The sequence below is a fragment of the Coregonus clupeaformis genome, unplaced genomic scaffold (genome assembly GCF_020615455.1).
Source record: "Coregonus clupeaformis isolate EN_2021a unplaced genomic scaffold, ASM2061545v1 scaf0281, whole genome shotgun sequence".
In the NCBI taxonomy this organism is placed as follows: domain Eukaryota; kingdom Metazoa; phylum Chordata; class Actinopteri; order Salmoniformes; family Salmonidae; genus Coregonus; species Coregonus clupeaformis.
In genome coordinates, this window is record NW_025533736.1 from 436,383 (window position 1) to 447,873 (window position 11,491).

The 11,491-nt window shown below is 41.7% G+C and overlaps 1 long non-coding RNA gene across 1 annotated transcript; it reads left to right on the plus strand.

Annotated features, from left to right (window-relative positions):
• The first annotated feature begins 743 nt into the window (after positions 1 to 743).
• On the plus strand, positions 744 to 8,730 carry LOC121561983. The gene is made up of 3 exons (XR_005999367.2): positions 744 to 1,352; positions 6,751 to 6,896; positions 8,597 to 8,730. It is a non-coding gene; the product is annotated as an uncharacterized LOC121561983 (long non-coding RNA).
• The last annotated feature ends 2,761 nt before the right edge of the window (positions 8,731 to 11,491 follow it).

Genomic DNA, 11,491 nt, shown 5'->3' on the forward strand with positions numbered 1-11,491 from the left:
AGTTATGATGTCACTAAAGGCTGGGCTGGCTATCTTGGGGTGTGTGTGGACAGACATCGCTCTGATCAGGACTGTCTCATTTTTAGTCGATAGCGGTGGCCAGGCTTTGGAGCGGTCAATGCTGCTGTCTGACCTTCAGAGGCATTACAGTGAACCAATCAAAGTGATTGTGTGAAAACAGAGCCAAGGGCGGTGGAGGTTAAGTGGGTGGATGCTGGCACACACACACACACACATATATATACAGGCAAACCCTTGTTGTGCATCACAAAACCTAGTTGGTATTTGTGGGTAACAGCGACCAGCCGTCTCTCTGTGTGGCTGGTGGCTGTCGCTTGTGCCTGGTAGTGTTCTGTTCTGTGTTATGTTGAGTTGTGCCCGAGGAGCCACCAGAAAACGACGGAGAAGAGCAGTGGATCTCACACCAACAGCACAGCACTGATATCAGCCCAGCTTCAGGAATCAGATTACAGAGAGAGAGAGAGAGAGAGAGAGAGAGAGAGAGAGAGAGAGAGAGAGAGAGAGAGAGAGAGAGAGAGAGAGAGAGAGAGAGAGAGAGAGAGAGAGAGAGAGAGAGAGAGAGAGAGAGAGAGAGCATGGAGAGAGAAAGAGAGAGAGAGCATGGAGAGAGAAAGAGAGAGAGAGCATGGAGAGATAAGAATAAAGGGAGTAAAGAAACAGACAGAGATAGAGAGAACAGAGAACAGAGGAAGATAGGTAGTTAAAGAAAGAAGTAAAGAAAGATATTAAAAGGAGAGAAAAAGAGGAAAAGATATATAGAAAGTGTGAGAGAGGAGACGGCGAGTGTTTTACACATTTAACAAAGAAGAGACGGACAGAGAAGGAACCCAGAGAGAGAGAGAGAGAGAGAGAGAGAGAGAGAGAGAGAGAGAGAGAGAGAGAAAGAGAGAGAGAGAGGTTAATAGATCAGAAGAGAAGCTGTAGCTGGAAAATGTAGATAGACACCTTGGAGAGAAGAGAAGCACGCAGAGGGGCCAGCACTCAAGTAGAGTAGAGAGGAGAGTGTACAGGAGGACGGGAGGACGGGAGGAGAGACAAGCAGAACCAGCAAGACGAGAGAGAGAGAGAGAGAGAGAGAGAGAGAGAGAGAGAGAGAGAGAGAGTGAGACGAAGGAGAGGAGAGTAACGGCTGCACACAGTAACGACTGCAGACACGCAGATAGATAGACGGACTCCAGCGCTGCACACACTCACACAAACACACATAAAGAGTGTGTGAGACATGCCCAGGCTGCTGCCCATGGACACACACACACACAAGCTGGCAGGGCATCCGAGAGGACATACAGACCCCCATGTCTAAGGAGCCATGGAGAGCAGCATGTTTTTCGGTGAGTTGGTGTGTGTGTGATTGTGTGCATGTGTGGCATTAGCAGTACATACATCCTCTTCAGAGATGGAACGGATGGTTTGGTTAACGTAAAAGGAAGGAAAGTGTGAAGTTCCACACTTACTAGATTTAACACAGTTGGATAAGCCCTACGCCCCATGTCCATCCTGCCAGACTAGATCCATGTGTGGGGTTGAAAGTCCAAGGTTTGGATTTCATCTCACATGTTTTATAGAGTCTCGCCGATGTGTTTATAGCGAAGGAATTCAAAGAAGGAGCTCACGGTCGGCTTTGTGAGCCACTTGATATGCTGTGTAGAATAGTCCGAGAAATGAAAGAATGTGACTTCTTCCATTAGATTTGTGTTTGATGAGAGGCTTATGCAGACTTAAAGCAGGAGTGCTCCTCACATCGCTGGCTTACATTCTCACGTTAGAAGAATAATTACACTGATTCTTCTGCAGCAAGGCTTCGTAAAAGGGCACTGTCTTTTTTTGTGGGATTAAAATAATCTCAAATTACACTGCAGCCTAATAGAGTGAGATTCTGCCATTATAAGGGGTTCATTATACATCATGCTCATGACAAGATTTATTATGCATTATAACTGCATTATAATGCAATATACCTGCAGGCTTTAAGTAAAGTGTTACAGAGAGTTTTTGTTTTGGAGCCAGGTGACATTGTGAGCAGACTGTTAATGCGTCCTTTAGAAAAGAGGTTATGATGTAGGATGTGTGTCAGGTGTAATGATGTATAAGCTCTCAGAGACCTGTGACTGTTGGTCACCTGGCAGGTGTTCAACCACAGGAGTATTTTTTATTTTATTCGGATCCTCATTAGCTGTTACTGAAGCAGCAGCTACTCTTCTTGGGGTCCACACAAAACATAAAACATTACATAATACAGAATATCAAGAGAAAAGAACAGCTCAAGGACTGAACTATACACATTGAAAATAAGAACAATAGAACCAAAAAAAGGTCCTACTGACTGTTACACACACATCAGTACATATACATATGCCTAAAAGCCTAAGTGCTGTGCGGTGTTGTTTTATTTGTTTGCTTGAATAATTTGAGATGGAATGGAGTTCCATGTGATCATGGCTCTATATAATACTGTGTGTTGCCTTGAATTCATTCTGGATTTGGGGACTGTGAAGAGACCCTTGGTGGCATGTCTGGTGGGGTAAGTATGTCTGTCAGAGCTATATGTAAGTTGATTATACAGACCATTTGGAATTTTCTACACAATAATATTTCTCACAAAAACAAGAATTTATGCAGTCAATCTATCCTGTACTGACATGCATGCTGTTGACATTAGCTCTCTGTGTACATTGAAGGGCAAGGAGTGTTGATGTAGTAGGGACGTGACTGGTCTAGTGTCCTTGGTCTGTGTAGTCACCTCCCTGGTTCTGGCTCAGCCTCATGACTCATCAGCTTTAGTCAACATACAGACCCACCTGGAGACTGGTAGCCCTAGTGACGATAGGGTGGTGAAATGCTATTTTGTCACTTTTGTCAAATGTACGAGAAGTGCATTGTGAATAAAATAATTTTGTTGTTGTGCTAATGTCTAATGTCATCATTGAATAACGGAGGAACAGGGAGGAAGGAAGGTTGTTAGGTTTTGGTTGTGGAGAGCGTGCATTGCTTAAGCATTTGTGGATGAAGATATTAATATCGTTTGCATAATATGTTACACTATAAACAAAGCTAAATTAGCTGTTGTGTCAGTGATATAAATACTTTTTGTTGTTTTGTGTCTGCCAAATCCAAGTTTGTGGTTTTCCTCAAAGACGTTTTTTTTTTTTTACTTTTTGAATACACATTTTGAATAATATAAATCCTCATGTCACATAATACTTCTACAAATTCATATGAATTTGATCTCTTAGAATTTCAGAAAATCAAGAGGGGCAATACCCCTGTGCCTCCTATACAAATAACCCCCTTCATGAACTGAGTCCAAATGAATGAAAAAGGCCAATAAAAGGCCAATAACTCAGCAGGAGTAATGTGTCTAAGTGTGAGCTGTAATCATACAAGGCAATAGTGTTGAGCTGGAGGCCCAGAGCAAGTATCTGGTGTATCTGGCCACGCGGTGAGAGTTTAAGAGCATGTAAACGTCTCTTTGGTTAACCTCAGATTACAGAGCACAGGGGAAGTGATTGTTGGATCAAAACTCCAAGACAGCTGTGTTTATTAGAGGTTACACCGCGAAAGTCATGACAACAGAGCGGGTTACATTGGGAGGGTAGGGTTCTAGTGTTAGCCAGGCTATTCTAGAGCCCGGAGCTAAATGCTAACTGTTATAAATGCAGCTGAGAACTTACTGAAATGGATACAAACATGTAGCCTTGGGGTACATTTACATAATTTTGTTAGAGGGAAATGAGAAAGCTGTAAATCTGTTTCTAATTGACCAATCTTCAAATATGATTGATTAATAAGATATTTTAATGTTTCTACATGCTTTGTTGTTTTTGTTAATTGGGTGATAGCACTGTAACCCCTGCATCTTAATTACAGTGATTGATCCTGAGTTTAATGGAAGAGTCATGGAATACAATCAGACAGCCCCTGAGAACACAATGCTGTGAAACGCATCTGAATAGACATCATAAGGATATTAATGGTTTTGACACGCAGTTGAACTCATATTTCCCAATAATTGGATTTATATTTGCTCCGTGAAATAGTAGACCATTGCTTCGTAGATTCTATATTCCATGACAGCAGTTTTCCGGCTGTGTGGAATCTCAGCCCTTTGGACAGATCTTATCGGAGAGCAGTCGGGATCAGGACCAGGAGAGGCAGAGGTGGGCGAGAGCAGTGGAAGACGATTCATTATTCACGTTAGTCTGTGTCCTCCAGACATCTTTACTCTCGCTCGACACACAGCCGCAGGGTTTTAGTTCCAGATAAAAACATTTTTAAGAGGGGCGATATGGGGCGATCTGCAAGTCGCCCACACGCACAGACATGCATGAAAAGACGCGTGACGCCCAAGACGTTGACAGATACACATTAAACAAACTTACAAGGACACACTTACATGCATTTACGAGCAGCACACATATCTATTTTACACGTATTTCAAAACACACCACATGAAAACACACATGCACACTCCTCATAGGAGAACCCTTTGATTCCGGGTAGAACCCATTTTGGGGTTCAATGTAGGACCCTTTTCAGAGAGGGTTCTACCTGGAACCAAAAAGGGTTCTACCTGGAACCAAAAAAGGTTATCCTATGGGGACAGCTGAAGAACCCTTTTTTCTAAGAGTGTACTATACACAGCTGGAGAGTCTCATACCTAGAGACAGGACTTACTCTAGTCTACAAGCGCCACTCTTAATACTACAATGAGCCATGAGCCAATATAATGTTCAGGTCAGGGAGTTGAAACACTAGCCTTACACGAGGCAATGTTCAAAGATGGAATGTCTCCTTGTGTGTTCGGGCATGTTGGGAGATCAGTATTGCTTTGCTATCCAGAACGGAGGAACTGAAAATGAACCCATGAGGTTAAAGAGTCTTGTCTCAGTACGCCATCCTGAAATGAGGAAATTGGTTTTTGAGTTACTGCACTGTGTTAGGGGAGACTAAAAGATTGGCTAAAATATTGACCAATGTGATTTGTTTGCTTTTTGTCATTCAATAGAGCTGAGATGCTGGACTCCTATGTGCCTTCTTGTAAGTGCAAACATGTACTGTATAACAATTCCATCACAACCAGATACATTCCCTCCTTTTTTCCATGGACACATTTATATTTGAAACACCACCCATTGGATACTGTAGCTCACTCCTCACTCCTCAACATCAGCCATGGAGAGTACAGTTCTGGTTGTTTGAATAGGCTGTTTTGACTGCACGTTACATTTCTGGTCCGCAATCTAGCTTGTCTGCAGCGTGTTTCCAAGGTGACGTCAGGCAACATGTCAGTGGTGGATGCTGCAGGGATGATGGCTGCAGAAGGACATGCTTTGTTAGAGGAGAACTGGGACGTGTCTCCACATGAGCATCGGCATGTGCTGCTTTCCAACAGATGGCAGCGCTCCTCCGAGCGGAGGGAAAAAATAATTTTCCCTCTCTCTCCCTCTTTCTTTTTTACAACTGTTTCGTTTTATTCACCCTTACTATCGCCTGGGGACGTGAATGTGGCAAACATAGTTTTTATTTGTCTCAAGACAGTGTTTTGATATGGTATCTCCGCTTTTAGTCATGCTGGCTCTGAGTTCTTCATGTTGTTAAATGTGCTGCGGTAAAAGTCAGTAAAAGTCATCCCTGGTTCTAATTAATGGGTACAGAATGGCTTTCTTTAATTCCTAATGTTTTGGAAAGCTGGGGTCGTTTCTCTGCTTTCTAATCCCTCGGTGTTGAAGTAAGGCTCTGCTGGTTGTAAATCATAGCTTATAAAGCCTGCTCTGGCGTCTCTTATGTACATGACAATAAGTATTTACTTTGGTTTTTCCAGGGAGTTTTGCAGCCCTTGCTATTGAATCTACTTAGTTATAGATCTGTCTAGTCTGGTGCACTCATTTCACATTTGTAATTAAGAGGATGGTTTCAGCATTAGGACATTTCTCTCCTAAAGATGCACTATGCAGAAATCGCTCCACCATTTCCTGGTTGCTAAAATTCGAATAGTTCGCCTAGTTTCAATTTATCTGACAAAACAAGCAAGTATAGTGTAGAGAATCATTGTACCATCTAAACCGCTGTGAAATATTTTTTCCATAACCAAACATTTTGTATTTTCAGCTGTTTGAAGCTGGTGTACAAAACCGAAAGTAGAAGACGCAAAAACAAAACGTAAGAACAGGAAGCATAGAAATAGCGCACATAGAACATATCTACCGCTTCTTAGACTTGCTTTCAATAAGAATGACAGATTTATAACTTACATTTCTATGTGAATTTTGTCGGGTCACCCAAAAAGTTACATATATTGATTGCAGCTTTAAACAGTGCTAATGAGATAGAAGTAAAGGATTAAAGAGTCAAATACAACTGGATAAGGCTGACATGGCATTCCCATGATCCAATTAACATCATATTGTATTTGTCTCTGTAGGCTATGTCTCAATTGTCTCGGTTTATCTACAACTTGTTCAGACTCAGTCTAGAGGCCTTGTTTTCATTAGAAGAGAGGTCATCATAGTCAGGGAAAACCATAAACCTGGATTTGGCAAAGAATTCTGCAAGGCAGACCAATATCGGATACAAGTGCTCTCATATTTCATCCCATTTGAGTCTGACTTTTGGTGGTTTGGGCTATGAGACATTTTACAGTTTGCTCATAATATCATGCTCCTGTTTAACTGAGAACCACCACAGCACAGACCATCTAACATTGCCCATTCCCTTTATTCTCCTCTACAGGTAATGCATGTCAAAATGGCCTCCTGCCGACGCTGATACGTCCTGCTCTGCCCACTGTCCAGCAGTCTCTGGGCATGAAGCAGTTCCAGTTCCCGTTTCCCCTGGATACGGCCTCAGCAGTCAGCCTCTTCCCTGGCTTCGGCACGGTAAGTCCCGGGTCATGTGATGGGGTCAGCTCAGGTCATTGGGCATTACGATCCTGGTTAGGCCTGGCTAAGGTCATAAAGTATGGTATCTGTTATCGTTGGTGCGATGGTTTAGATTTAGTATGATGAGATTCATGTCAGAGGGCATGTGATTTGTCTTTTGAAGTGTGAGCCTCTTTTAGACATTTGACCATACATTTCCAATACTTTCAGCTGCTGATGTAAACAATGATTTAGCATGGTCATAAATGTGTGCACTAAACCAGAGCAGGCAGTGAACCAGGGTAATTTAAAATAATATATTGGAATTGGGACTCATGAAATACGTTGCACGTAAACAGACTTCACCCATATCCACTGTGCGCTTATTATAGAATTCGACTGTATTCTCTTGTACTGTTGTCTTTGTACGCAGAATGAAATTATAGCCAAATATGTGGCCTCATCAGGTTTGAATTGAGCAAAATCATCACAAATTTATGTCTAGTGGAAAATATGTGACAGATAAAAGTCTACGGCTTGAGCTTTTTGCGTTTGAATTACAGGGGATAGCTCAATTTAAAGTCTGCTTGAGACAGAACCAAAAATATGGAGCACAGCTGCAGGAAAACACAGGAGACAAGTGGGGACATCATCACGGAACAAGGCTTGGATAGTCCAGTTGAAGGCCAGATAGTATCAGGAACGGATTTCATTAGAAAATTCAAGTCCTGCCTCCATTCCTCTTCTCACCCTCTAATCTGCATTTAACAGACCTTTCGGCATATAATGAGTAATGTACTGGGAAGCCTCCAAATCACGGAAAGCTGATACTGGATTAACATGGGGTAATCACCTCTCCCTTACTCTCTTTTTTTCTCTCTCCATCTCTCTCTCTCTCACACGCTCTCTCTCTCACTCTTTCTCTTCTTTCTCTGAGCCCTTGACATTTAATCACTGGCAGAATGAATGTAGGGTGATTGTAAAAGCTAGCATTGGCACCATCAACAGCGCTATAAAAGTGTTTATGCACAAGTTATTGTTCCATGTTTGGTTATGCTGCTTACACTTGCATATCTTTGTATTGGTTTGGTTTCAAGGACATAACATAGTGGTGATGTCTGTTTCTTGCATGTGGGATGGAGCGCTTTTTTCTGTGTGTGTCAATTTGAAATGATCCATGGTGGATGGTTCGTTTTGTGTCAAGAGGTTTCACAGCATTGTTGTGAGTGGGATCAATTCAACGTTTTGAAGGAAGAGGCGCGACTCTCACTCACAATTGAAAACGTAATCTTTATTGATCTAATTTGAGTTAAAATCATGACGTTTCTGCCGTCAATGCCCTTCATCAGAAAGAAGGGATCAATTCAATCAAATGATTGATGAAGTGAGTCAATAACTTGTGTGGTAATCATGCATTATTTTCCAGTGTAGATAGAGAGGTATTGGGTGTTATTAAATGTACTATACAAGGTTTAGCTAAAGCTACTTACCATCAGCAGCTATTGGAAAGGTTGCAGTTCTATCAGATATAATGAGGTCAGTTTTACTTATGCGCCTCTAGGGCACAATAAACATTTATGCACTCTGATTCGCAAAATACAAAAGAATCATATAGACTACGATGATGACTACAGTTTTCCGTTAATCTACTCCGGTGTAATAAAGTCTCAGAGTTCTGGTGTGATATTCAGCAGATACATTTTCCACCTTCTTTCCAGAGCCGGGAGTTACGTGCATGACCACACCTGCATCTGATGAGAAAGATTCCAAGTCTCCTGGCAGCTCTCAGCCAATGTTGTTTTGTAATACAGTATGTGACTGACATAATCAGGATATGTTTAGCCAGAAGGGATAGCAGGAATCTTTTCTCAATGTTTTGTTATACTCCCCCTTGGTTGCTATTCCTTCTTCCTGGGGTGCGATACTTCTCATAAAATAGAAATGTGTCCTTATGTAATATGACAGTGTATCTATAATATATAACGTAATAAACATTTTTTTTTACTCATTTGCTGTATAAAAGCTGTGCAACCCCACACCCCTGCTTATGTCCTTTGCATATTACAGTCTGGGCATTGTGCTGCAGTATTTAATGTTAGAAATAATTGGTTTGTAGAAGCTCCTCTTCACATTTCCTAGAAAACATTTGGTTTATTTCTCAGGAGGAGAAAGAAAGTTTTTGTAGACAAAGGAACAACAGAGCAGGAAGGCCGTTCACAGTTAAGGTGAAACCAACTGTGAAATAGGTGTAGAACTTTAGATTACAACAACTGCAGTAGTGATATTGAGATGGCCACAGTGAAACAAACCAAATAAAAAGAGTGAGAGCTCAACACTCAGCACAGGCAGGTGTTGGTTTGGGGGTGTAATGAAAGGAGTGAATGGGAAAAGTAGTTTTCAGTTAAGGGGGCTTTCTTCACCGCTGAAAATACCATTTATCTTGCCAGAGGCTTACATTTGTCTTGAAGCAACAATACAAACTCTATTTCCTCTGTAGAGTAATCAGGAATGTGAGTTATTGATTCCTTCTCACCAATCTGCACGCTGGAAAATTGCTTTGTAGTCCCGGACTGAGAATGACACATGGGTTTCAGCCAGGAGTCCCTCAAGCATCACAACCCATTTAAATCCCCCCCTCTAAAAGTCAATTATTCTATCAATACCAGTAATGGAAATGTAGGTTTCAAATGCACTTGCGTATAAGCATACGGCTTTATCTGTTTTTGCTTTGGATGATAAATGATAGCGGAGGAGCGCTGCGTGATTTGAAAAAAGAACAAAGGGCCGGAGACTATTGGCAGATTTTTTTGTTTTACGCAAGTCTCGTAACAGCTAATGGATTCTATAAATTGTATTCCCAGAAGGATAGTAGTTGAACCACCAAAGAGTAGAAAGCAGTGGGGATAAGGACCACCCTTGTGGTACGCCCTTCCAAATCCCACCTGATGAAAATGCGCAATACAGACTATATGGTCATTGCAATGGTTGTTATCAGTTAGCACTCAGTGCTTTTTAACTGCCCTTAACAGTAGCTTTATGTGGCGAGCGCTCTCTTGATGGTTTCTCCCACGATAATATTTCACTCCCCTGGGTAGCGGCCAGCAGAGCTTTCTCAGTAGGAATGCAGAGATAAACTGTGGAGCTAAAGCCAATTCTTCATGGGGATGCTTTGTGCCAGGAGCTCGCCTGGCAAAGTATTGTTGATATCCATACACTTATTTTGTAGTGCTTTCTCTCGTCTCAAGATTTGCAGTAAGCCCTCTCCAAAGTAGAATATTCACAAAATTGATTTAGATGGGACAATTATGTACGTTGTAAAATGTTATGTGAAAAAGTTGACAATAAATCATACAAGTATGTGTTACAATGCATTCAAGGGTCTACAGTATGTAGCCTCATAGTCTATGATGGACAGATTGATTTATAGTGGATCACCCAATGAACCCTTGAGTTGAAGATCTTGTATAGCTATTTACATAAGAAGGAAACTTTATTCTGTTGCATAATTAGTTGCTCTCAAAGTGGGCCAAGATGAAAAGGTGACAATGTATCAACCTTAAACTGTTAATCTGGCCATTTTAAGATGTTCACCTGTTTTTCTTTGTATTACCCAGCTGCGCTTTCTCACACCCCAGTTAGAGGCATCTGTCCATTTTGGGGATGTGTGCGTGAGGTTCAGGTCTGCACGGTTACATGTTTCACTGCTAAACCAGAAACAGCTGGGGAGTCACGCTAGCAGTTTGCACCTGCAACACCGATTGTTCCCTAATGGAAAGCACACTTGCCATGTACGGTCCCCGGGGAAAGATTTAGAGGAGGAAAGATTTTCGCACCGAGACAAGGTTGACCCAGTGGATTTACGAGACTGACAAACTTTCAAGACTACATCATCGTTTAGATTGTTAGCCTAGAGCGGCTAGAGGGCTGAACGTGCCTATCGTAGAATATATTTTGTGGTCTTTTGCCACACCCTACTTCGAGCTGGGATTCTGTGAGCATTTATACTTCCCTTCCGCTGTGCTTGTGAAAGGTTTATGATATGTATTTAAGTCTTCCTCCACGGTTGTCCGCCTGAGACTCTGAAACATCCTCTGATTTGTACACAAACTACAATATCTAGAGCTCAGTAGTATTACAAACTTCAAAATATGTGAAATATATATTTAAAAAAAAGTAGTTCACCTCACTGCGAAGGTATCATGTCACTTCAAGCCAGGGCCGGCCCTAGCCTTTTGGGGACCATAGGGGAGATTTGGTTGGGGGGCCCCCCCTCTCCTCACGGGCAAAAGTAGTTTTAGAATTAGTTTTAGTTTTAAAGTTAATTTCCTGCAATTCTACACATTTTGCCATGGAGCTGAGAGAAAATGTTGCAATTTTATAGCACATTTCATGCAATTCTACTCGTTTTGCCATGAGGTGGAGAGAAGAATTTGCAGTTATACAGTTAATTTCCTGCAATTCTACACATTTAGCCATGGGGTGGTGAGAAATCTGTGCAGTTTTGAAGCTAATTTCCTGATATTCTACACATTCTGCCATGGCTTATGCCATGTTAATATGATATCTGAGTGACAGTGACTAACAAAATCAATGGGGGCCTGTCATGCCAAATA